Source organism: Zophobas morio, unplaced genomic scaffold (assembly GCF_036711695.1).
Source record: "Zophobas morio isolate AGI-343-1 ecotype UQ-CSIRO unplaced genomic scaffold, CSIRO_AGI_Zmor_V1 ptg000024l, whole genome shotgun sequence".
NCBI lineage: Eukaryota > Metazoa > Arthropoda > Insecta > Coleoptera > Tenebrionidae > Zophobas > Zophobas morio.
In genome coordinates this window covers 3978633-3990418 of record NW_026972129.1, presented here as the reverse complement: position 1 = coordinate 3990418, position 11786 = coordinate 3978633, and positions in this window count along the sequence as shown.

Here is an 11786-nt window from a genome sequence, read left to right as displayed (position 1 = left end):
TTTAGCCTGATTTGTGCACCGCTCCCTCCACTTCGATCTTTGCTGAAGAGTATTCAGGAATTCCTTACTCCAGCGTTTCCAGAAGTTCTGAGTGATTTGTTGTACACGCTGCCATCTTGATAATCGATTTTCCTTTGTCGTGGTTAGGTCGGGTACTGCAGTTGTTGCTAATGTGTCCCCAATAAGGAAATGACCGGGAGTAAGGGGACTCATGTCAACAGGGTCATGGGATAGTGGTGTCAAAGGTCTGGAATTGACGCAAGCCTCAATTTGTGCCAAAACCGTCAAAAGCTCCTCGTATGAAAGTAGTGCGTTAGCTACAACTCCTTTCAAATGATATTTTACAGCCTTTCTAGGAATGGTTAACGAATTTAATAGATGTAATTGCTTTGAAAATTCGGGCCATTGTGTATATAGATCTTTAGGTAATGGATCGTCCCATTCAAGTTTATACGACCACATTTTTTGTCGATACATTTTAACAATGTCACAAGTAAAGGCAAATTGATGTGTGCGAAATCGAGTAATAATTGAAAATAAACTTTGTTGGACAGTTGATCCCACCATAAGAATGTTATTTAAGCTAATACCAGTACTCGTTTTGCTACTAGCGTTAAAAACTACTCGCACCCTCGTGGTTGAGCTTGATTCCTTAACGACAGCATGATGGGGTAAATAATATGAATATTGTTTATTGACATTAACATCAGACGAGTTTGTGATTAATTGCATATGGCCTAAATCAGTATATTCTTGCATGAACTTAATATAATCACTCTTTAGTTGAGGTTTGTTATTCAGCCGGTTTTCTAATGAATGGAACTGTTTTAGAGCAATGTTGTCAGAACGACCTAGATGAGAAACATCTGTTTTAAATGGTAATCTGACAACAAAGCGACCGGAAGGGTCTCTTCTAACCGTTTTGTAGAAATGCCTTTCACATGCTAATTCCTCAACTGACATAGTACTGGTGTTCGTTACCTGCTCCTCCATTTCCCAAAATTTTGTCAATTGTTGATTTAAAGCCTCATCTTTCCCAAACTTTCTAGTACAACCAGAGATTTCTTAGTAACCTAGATACGGCTATGGGCAGCAAAGTGTGGAACAACATGTATGAAAATAGTGCCGACATACTTTCAGTTCTCTGTCTTTCTCTTACTCGTCGTAATGTGCACTACATACTAGTGTTATCTTCGTCTAATTTTAGCGACTGTTAACATTGGTTGATAATTTGGCACACTGATTTAAAATGGTATAAAAGACAATCATAACTCGAGTTTTTTAACAAGTGGCAAACGAAAAGTTTCTAAGCAATCTCCAAAATGATTTGTAATGTTAAGATTAAAATATTACACGGACAAGATCGTTGGAATAAATTTGACTGTCGACTTCCCTTTTTTCGTACTTTTTCTTTATCATTCACACCGGCGAAACTCTTGGAAAATGACATAATACAATTTTCTTATAGTATAGTCAAAAGTTTTTGCTGCCACGAACGTTTCTAACATAAATAGAGAATCGTATTGTATTTATTTGCATGCACAATGTTGAGAGCTTAAAACGAAAAAGAAAAAAGACGTACAGCTGTGGTATAAATTTATTAACATTATTATTAAATATTGGTGATTTAATGTAATGTTAGTTACTCATTATTAAATAAAATGTATTTCACTAATTTACTTCTTATTTTCGCCTGTTTTGAAGCAAAATTTATCAGTTTTGCTTCGTGTTGCAAGCGGACTTTTAAATTAATAATTTTAAATTTGCGCTATTGCCTTCATCAATTGTATTTTGTGATTATCTAGTAATCCCTGAGAAATGCACTGATTGTTCATGTCGGGATTATTAAAAATCTTTGTAATATTTTTGCGAAACAAAAGAATTATTAGATCTTTCTTTGCATACAACACACACTCTGTAACCCATTTTTAGAAATTCTATTCAATTTAAACTTAATAACCGTGATATAAATCTTATAACCTAAGAAATCTCTTAGAACAAACTAACAAACACACAAACACCGGCGATTGTATGAATTAAGAACCGACTTGCGCTAGCAGAATTTAAGGGTTTACTGCGCAAAATCGTAAATTGCTAGGTTTAAACAAAGACCTACAAAATCATACTCCTCGTTCCCATGCTGTAAAAGAAGATGGAAAGCTAAACGCATAGTGTACATGTTGGCCAAGAACGTATGTTCGCTTTTGCATAGGATCACCGTATCTAGGTTACTAAGAAATCTCTGAGTACAACCCACAAAACCTTGAGTGCAGGTGTTCGCAATTTTACCTGCTACGACCCAACCGAAAGCCGTTTCCCGCAAATGAACTTGTTTATTAAAAATATTAATCTCTTCGTTGCCTATTATCTGCCAAAAATGTTCGGCTCCAATGAGCAAATCAATACTGGTTGATTTATTAAAATTTGGATCAGCTAAGCTCAAATTAGATGGGATATTTAAATCGGAAATCGAATACGACTCGCTTGGATAGGGACCGGTAATTTTTGATAGTACTAGATAATGTAAATTTAACGAGAACGGATTACAACGAGAATGTATTGAAACATTCGTTGCGTTTTTCACAGTAGTTTGTATTTCCCCTACCCCTGTGATTGGATAACTGATTTTTTTCAATTTGCTTCCTAATTTTTAACATAACTCATGCGTTATTAGATTGCTTTGCGAACCACAATCTAACATTACCCGACACTCATGGTACGTACCCTTTGCGTCTGCTATATTTACAAGCGCTGTAATCAACAGTGCCGTCACGTTGGTACGATTTGATAAAGACAATGCCAAATTATTATTGGATTGTCTGCTATCGTGTATTAACGAATGATGTTTCATGCGGCATTCTTTGCACCTACTTTTAGAAATACACTTTACGGCAATATGATTTGGCCGCAAACAATTTGCACACAAGTGGCCTTTATTTATGTGTTGAATTTTCAGATTTATCGGCAAATTATTAAACTCCGGGCACTTATAAATGAAATGAGAATCGGCGTTACAATAATAACAATGAACCGCTTTATTCGTGACCGTTTGAATGATAGGTCGGTATTTATTTGAGTTATTATTATTTATATGTTTATTCGACTGCTGAAATTTATGAGCACTGGCATCATTGTGAGACTTATTATTTATATACTGAAAGGATTCTAAAAATTCACACCGTTTTTCTAGGAAAGTTATTAGTTCCTTTAATGTAGGTAATTCGGAGGTTAGTGTGGCCTGCCATTCCCTTTTAGTGGTGTAATCCAATTTTTCACCAATGAATGGCACAATTAACCCATCCCATGCATCAACGTTTAATTTTTGAACTCTAAGGGCTTCTATATTACTACTAACATCTATTACTAATTTACGCAGAGCAACTGAATTAGTCTTAGTGACAGTAGGTGTGTTTAAAATATTTAAAACGTGCTCTTGAGCAATTAGCCTGGCATTATTGTACCGTCTTTTCAACAGATCGTACGCGGATTTATAATTTTCGGCAGAAATAGTTAATGCCTCGATGGTGGCCAGCGCCTCGCCCTTTAGTGATGATTTCAAGTAGTGAAATTTCTGACACTCATTTAAGTTGTTATTAGTATGTATCAAGGACTCAAATGTATCTTGAAATGATACCCATTGTGAATAAGACCCAGAAAATATTGGTAAATTCAATGATGGAAGTTTTACCACCGAATCGGATTGAGTACCACCATCATTTGCTTCAGAAGTTGAAGGCTTGGAAGTGTTTACTTTAAGCGAAAGTTTATGTTTACTGAGATTAGCCTTAATATCGGCTAAAGCGTTATAATATTGTATTTCAACTATTTCTCGATCGTTATCGTTCTCATCCAATACTTCAATTTGATCTTGATATTCTTCAAATTCTTTCATTGCGTTTTCCAAAGTTTGCAACCTAGCTTCCAGCTGATACACATTATCAGTTGGTTTAAATGCTTTAGCAAAGGACTCGATCCTTGTAATTTTGGATTTAACAGTGCCCCGTTTTTGTCTTAAACTTGCTAACTCAGGCATTGTGATATAGTTAAATCTATATTATCTATATTAATAAAAATGAATCGCCGAAATGTATGTACGCCCATAACTTGAGAACGGCCGCACCGAATCGGACGATTCTTTTTTTTACGTGTTCCTTATCGTCAGGAGAAGGTTTATATGTAAGAATATTCATGAAAAATGAGACCGGTTAAAGGTAAAAAAATTTTAAAAATTTTGCACGGGAATCGCCATTTCGAATCAATTTAAATAGTTGGCCATTCCTGACGGATCTGTCGCCTGACTGACGTGTCACACAAAACTATTTCTTCCGTGCGATTGTGAAAAGTATTATTGCATTTCAAGTCGTTGTTTGTTTTTTCGTAACAAAAAACGTCGTTTATTTCAAGAAAAGTGTTGGTTAAAGTGAATTCAGTTAAGCATTGCGAAAGTTTCTTATTAATTTTGATCTGCCATTCTATTTATCTATGTTCACTTTGTTGGTTTCGACAAAACCTCAAACTTTACCGTTATTCGAGGATTTAATTTGAAATTTTCGATAATTTAAAATTCTCAAGACAAAATTTACAGATTTAATCAAGCAGATTTGTCAATCGACTGTGAAAATAATTCTGCGTCCTTTTATGAAGTTCATTACAATGCCGAGAAGACGACAAGCTGACAAAGGTCCACGAAGTCAAACAAATGTGCGACGAACTACCTCAGGTGCAAACCGCAATGATTTATTTCATGGGTAATTCGGATACGGAAGTTGATCAGCGTTGTGCTCATAATCAACATAATCAAACATTGAAGTGAGACATTGGGTGCTATGAATAAAAGTGAGTAGATACTCATATTCGAAGTACGAAGTACCTAGAAAGAGTAATAATCTTATATACCTGAGCATCTACTCTATGTACTGAGTACCTACTTGGAAACATTGTATCTCCCCGGACACAAATTGAACATCTACCTACGCGTTTTGTGAGCATATAATCTAAAAATGAGAATCGGCGTGGCAAATGACTGAACTGTCTGTAAAGCAGCTTAGAAAACGACCAGGATCGTTGTAAGAGTGAGTTTTGACTAAATATGGGGACGTTCATGAACGTGGAACGTCGCCAAAAGGTGCATTCAGTTTGAAAAACACATTAGCAGCGGGAATATCGAAAACTTTTCATGTAATTAACTTTTATTTATGCATAAATTGTGCAGTACGTTTTTTCTAACACTGGCCATAGAGATTCCCATCTCAAGGTGTGTACCCCATACTGACTTATATCTTGGGGACCCGATTTTTGCCTTGATGGTTGAACACTGTCACTGTTTTCCTTTTTTGTTGTATCGAGATGCTACTTGAGCATCAAGTGTTACCTACTGAAGTATTAGCATCATCTAGAAAAACTAGAAATATTTTGATTTGATATTCGAGCATCTACTGAGTTTTATTTATATCAACCATTGTCAAACAACTGATCGAACGTTTTTTCGATAGAACTTCCTTCGCACCAAAAGTATAATGAAACATATTCAGCATTTTCGAGTTGCGTCTTTTCTTCACACAATTTTGTGATGACCAAATCAACATTTACAATCAACACGTATATCACCTTGGATTGGTGCAGTGTAACTAATACTAAAAATAACTGTATTGTATCTCCAAAATTATCTGCGAAAATCAAGTGAGCCGTCCCATCAATTTTTAATGATTAACAATTTACCATGCTTACAATAACTTTAAAACGTCTGCAAGATCTCAAAGTATTCATTTCTGCAACTCTTGAGTTATTCAATAAAATAAATTGACTGATCCATATATTTTTTTAAGTCACTGTAAAAGCAAATCTAAAAAATTGGTCTAAAGAGTTTAGACAGTACTTTCCTCGCTGTCGGAAACGTGACGACTGCATGCCTATTATGTTTTTTTTTTCGCAGTGGATTTCAAAGCATTCGGTTTTGTAGTTCCTGAGTAAACCAATAAAATGAATTTACGCATTCATTATTTTTTTGAGTGTGAATGGAATGATAAATTACAAGTACAGACTCATCATATTTTGTATATTCTAGATAGGATTTATTCGGCAAACTTTTGAGCTGACGTCATCAGTTTTTTGGAGAAGATAACCACATATATTTTGACTAAAAATTTATTATGCTCTTTATAACCTTAAAACATTTGCAAGATTTCAAAACATTCGATTCTGTAGTTCCTGATTAAAACAATAAAATATATTTACGCATTCATTAATGTTTTTGGGTCACCCTGTATATGCAAATCCAAAAAATATGAATGGAATGATAAATCACAAGGAGAGACTCATCATATTTTGTACATTTTAGATAGGATTTATTCAGCGAAATTTTGTGGTGATTTCATAAATTTTTTAGGGGAGATGAGCAAATACCTTTGGATCAAAAACTTACCAGGCTTATGACAACTTTAAAGAATCATCAAGATTTCAAAGCATTCGGTTTTGTTGTTCCTGATCAACTCAATAAAATAAATTCACGCATTCATTAATTTTTTTGAGTCACCCTGTATATGGAAAACGAAAAAATTTGAATGGAATGATAAATCACAAGAAGAAACTCACCATATTTTGTACATTTTAGGTAGAATTTATTCAACAAAATTTTGTGGTGACGTCATAAATTTTTTTAGGGGGGACGACCAAATACATTTTGATAAAAAATTTACCATGTTTATGATAATTTTAAAACATCTTTAAGATTTCAAAGCATTCGGTTTTGTAATTCCTGAGTAAATCAGTAAAATAGATTTACTCATTCATTAATTTTTTTGAGTCACCGTGTATATGCAAATCCTAAAAATATTAATGGAGTGATATATCACAAGTACATACTCATCATATTTTGCACATTCTAGATAGGATTTATTCGCCAAACTTTTGAACTGACGTCATCAAGTTTTTGGAGGGGATAACCAAATATATTTTTACTAAAGATTTATAATGCTCTTTATAGCCTTAAAACATCTGCAACATTTCAAAACATTCAGGTTAGCAGATTCAAAATTAAATTTCAAAATGTTGTTTTATAATTTTGATTTTTTTTCCAAAAATCTGGACGTTTCGGGTAGAAACTCAATTCGGAGTCGTAAAACACTATGTTATTTTATACAATTTAAAACCGATTTACTATGTACAATTTTAAAGTGACGTCATCGCATTAGTGGTAGGGATGATTAGACAAATTTTGGTTAGTGTTTTACCATTTACATGATATTCCTAATATAAGTACAAAATTTTACAACAATCGGTCCAGTACTTTCGGAGATTATCTGTCCAATAAAAATCCGGGATGGCAGATAGACGGATAGACGGACAGACGGACAGACAGACGGAAATGGGAGACCTATTTCTTCGTCTTCTAGGGATCATGAAAGATCGAGAAAAGGTAAAAGTAGAGAGTCGGCCGACGGACCCGATTACAATACTTCCTTTGCTTACGCTCGGGAAGTAAAAATATGAATGCAATGATAAATTACAAATATATACTGATGATATTTTGCACATTTTAGATAGGGTTTATTCGGCAAAATTTTGAGATGACGTCATCAAGTTTTTGGGCTTGATAAACAGATATATTTTGAAAAGCTACCATGCTTACAGTAACTTCAAAACGTCTGCAATATTTCAAAATTTTCAGTTTTGCAATTCTTGATTCAGTCAATAAAATAAATTGACCCAGTGATTAAATGTTTTGGGACACCCCGTTTAAGCAAAACTAAAAAAATATTAATGCAGTGATAAATCACAAGTAAAAACTCATCATATTTTACACATTTCAGATAGGATTTATTCAGCAAAATTTTCCGGTGACGTCATCAATTTTTTAGGGAGAATGAACAAATACATTTTAATCAAAAAATTACCATGCTTATGATATCAATAAAGCATCTCCAAGATTTCAGAACGTTCGGTTTTGCAATTCCTGATTAAATCAATAAAATTAATTCACCCATTCATTAATTTTTTTGAGCAAATCTAAAAAATATGAATGGAATAATAAATCACAAGTATAGACTCATCCTATTTTGGACATTTTAGATAGGATTCATTTGGCAAATTTTGGGCTGACGTCATCAATTTTTTGGAGAGGATAAGTAAAAATATTTTGAACAAAAATTTATTAAGCTTATCATATGTTTAAAACATCTGCAAGTTTTCAAAGCATTCGGTTTTGCAGATTCAAAATTAAATTGTAGGTGAAACGAAGTTCACCGGGTCAGCTAGTAATATAATAAATGAAATATTAAACTTATTAGGAGTTGTAGATAAATCACTCCACGTGCTGGCTCCAGACAAACTTGACACAAATCAACGTTGCTGGATAAATGAAAAGAAAGGAAATTGGGACTTACTGCTTGGCGTTGTTATAGATGGACCACGTGGTGACGTCGCGTGCACTCGTGTTCGCTGAATATCCGGCTCTAACGGACCAAAATGTGGCGTCGTGCCGTTCTTCGAAGGACCGTAATAATACTCGATTGTTTAAACACTTATATTACATTATATATTTATATATATCACAAGTTGTATGTATTAGAGGGCATCGCGCCCGTACCGCCTTCGCGTTCGGTGATTCTTGTCGTTCTTGAATGTTGTTGTCGAATGAATCGGGAGAAAGGGCCCTCCGTCCGGTGGGTGGTGTGGTGGGGTGCTTACCCTCGGGCAGGACCGGGCTTGCCCGGCTGGTCTGAGTCAGGCCCGTACCGAACAATAGTGGTATTAAATAAAATTACAAATGTATATCATAATTTCGGACAAAAATAAATTTAAGCGAATCGTTTTGAATCATGACTAAGCTGAAATAGTGTATTAAAGAACGAGTTTCATAAGGCAAATATTGAGGCACGAATCCAAGTTTATAGAACGAGCGGCGAAGCCGCGAGTTATATAAAGGATGAGTGCCTCAATGGCCTTATGAACGAGTTATTTATACTATTTTTTCTAGCGCACATGTTTTTTCCCAAAATTTAATTGAAATTTGCATTTTTACTTCCCGAGCGTAAGCAAAGGAAGTATTGGAATCGAGTCCGTCGGCCGACTCTCTACTTTTACGTTTTCTCGATCTTTCATGACCCCTAGAAGACGAAGAAATAGGTCTTCCATTTCCGTCTGTCTGTCCGTCTGTCCGTTTGTCCGTCCGTCTGTCCGTCTGTCCGTCTGTCCGTCTGTCCGTCTGTCCGTCTGTCCGTCTGTCCGTCTGCCGTCCCGGATTTTTATTAGACAGATAATCTCCGAAAGTACTCGACCGATTGTTGTGAAATTTTGTACTTATATTAAGAATATCATGTAGATGGTAAAACGCTAACCAAAATTTGTCTAATCATCCCCACCACTAATGCGATGACGTCACTTCAAAATTGTACATAGTAAATGGGTTTTCAATTGTATAAAATAACATAGTCCTACACATGTAGTTTACAACTCTGAATCGACTTTTCACCCGAAACGTCCAGATTTTTGGAAAAAAAAATTTAATTCTTAATCTGCTAACCAGAATGCTTTGAAATGTTGCAGATGTTTTAAGGCTATAAAGAGCATCATAAATCTTTAGTCAAAAAATATTTGCTTATCCCCTCCAAAAACTTGATGACGTCAGCTCAAAAGTTCGTGGAATAAATCATATCTAAAATGTACAAAATATGATGAGTCTGTACTTGTGATCTATCACTCCATTCATATTTTTTGGATTTGCATATACAGGGTGACTCAAAAAAATTAATGAATGCGTAAATATATTTTATTGATTTAATCAGGAACTACAAAACCGAATGCTCTGAAATCTTGCAGATGTTTTAAAGTCATAAAGAGCATAATAAATGTTTAGTCAAAATATATTTGCTTATCCCCTCCAAAAACTTGATGACGTCAGCTCGAAAGTTTGCCGAATAAATCATATCTAAAATGTACAAAATATGATGAGCCTGTACTTGTCATTTATCACTCCATTCATATTTTTTGGATTTGCATATACAGAGTGACTCAAAAAAATTAATGAATGCGTAAATTTATTTTACTGATTTACTCAGGAACTACAAAACCGAATGCTTCGAAATCTTGAAGATATTATAAAATTATCATAAGCATGGTAAATTTTTAATCAAAATGTATTTGGTCGTCCCCCCTAAAAAATTTATGACGTCACCACAAAATTTTGCTGAATAAATCCTATCTAAAATGTACAAAATATGATGAGTCTCTTCTTGTGATTTATCATACCATTCAAATTTTTTCGATTTGCATATACAGGGTGACTCAAAAAAATTAATGAATGCGTAAATTTATTTTATTGATTTAATCAGGAACTACAAAACCGAATGCTTTGAAATCTTGCAGATGTTTTAAGATTATAAAGAGCATAATAAATTTTTAGTCAAAATATATTTGGTTATCTTCTACAAAAAACTGATGACGTCAGCTCAAAAGTTTGCCGAATAAATCGTATCTAAAATGTACAAAATATGATGAGTCTGTACTTGTGATTTATCATTCCATTCATATTTTTGGATTTGCATATGCAGGGTGACTCAAAAAAATTAATGAAGGCGTGAATTTATTTTATCGATTTAATCAGGAATTACAAAACCGAATGCTTTGAAATCTTGGGAATATTTTAAAGTTATTATAAGCATGGTAAACTTTTGTTCAAAATGTATTTGTTCATCCCTCCTAAAAAAATTGATGACGTCACCCTTAAATTTTGCTGAATAAATCCTATCTAAAATGCAAAAAATATGATGAGTTTGTACTTGTGATTTATCATTCCATTCATATTTTTTAGATTTTCTTAAGAGGTGGTTCAAAAAAATTAATGAAGTCAATTTATTTTATTGATTAAATTAAAGGCAACACTTATTATTAGTATTACACCTCAACCAACCCAATTTGGTAGACACAAAATTTGTTAAAGGAAAAACTCGGTTGAAACATAAGGGTAGCACGCTTATTTACATCGACTTTAACATTACAGACCTGCATTTGTTTTATGCGATCACTTGGTTCCGCGAATGTGAAATAGACATGTTTATAATCAACCAATTGTGAATTTCACCGTCAAGAATTAAAATAAAACCCAATGTTTTATATAATAAGCGGAAGTCGAAGCAATAAAACCGATGGTCGTTTTGTTTACAGTTTCTTGTTTGACTCTCACGTATGCTGTTACGCTTGTCATCTTAAATTAAGAATGTTTATACATAAACGATTTTCAGTTGCCGTATACGTGAGTAAATTGTTTCGTTATTTTATTGATTATAAAAAATCAATATTCAAAACGACCCAATTCATTTTCCTGAAAATTTGGGAATACAATAATTTTATTCTTAGTATTACACTACATCTATCCCAACTGATATACGTGTCCTTGCAAAAATGTTGATGACGTCATCGCAATTTTTTTTAAATTCCCACTACAAAAATGTAATGAGAAAAAAACACAATAGCCATGCAGTCGTCAAGTTTCCGACAGCGAGGGAAGTACTGTCTAAACTCTTTAGACCAATTTTTTTTAATCTGGGGACTTTCGTCGTGGTTGGTGATGGGTTGGTCTGACACTAACCACGAAATATTTGAGGTTCGAATTTTCACAACAACAACTGTAATTCGAATCAATTCGAGTTTTTGTAATTTAAAATTGGTTAGAATGTCTTGTGAAGAAGTTACGCGTCCGGAAATATGGGAAATTTTAAGTTTACATTTGCCACTGACATTCGCCTGACATTTCTCGTCATGGCTACTAATCTTACCGATGTAAATTACAC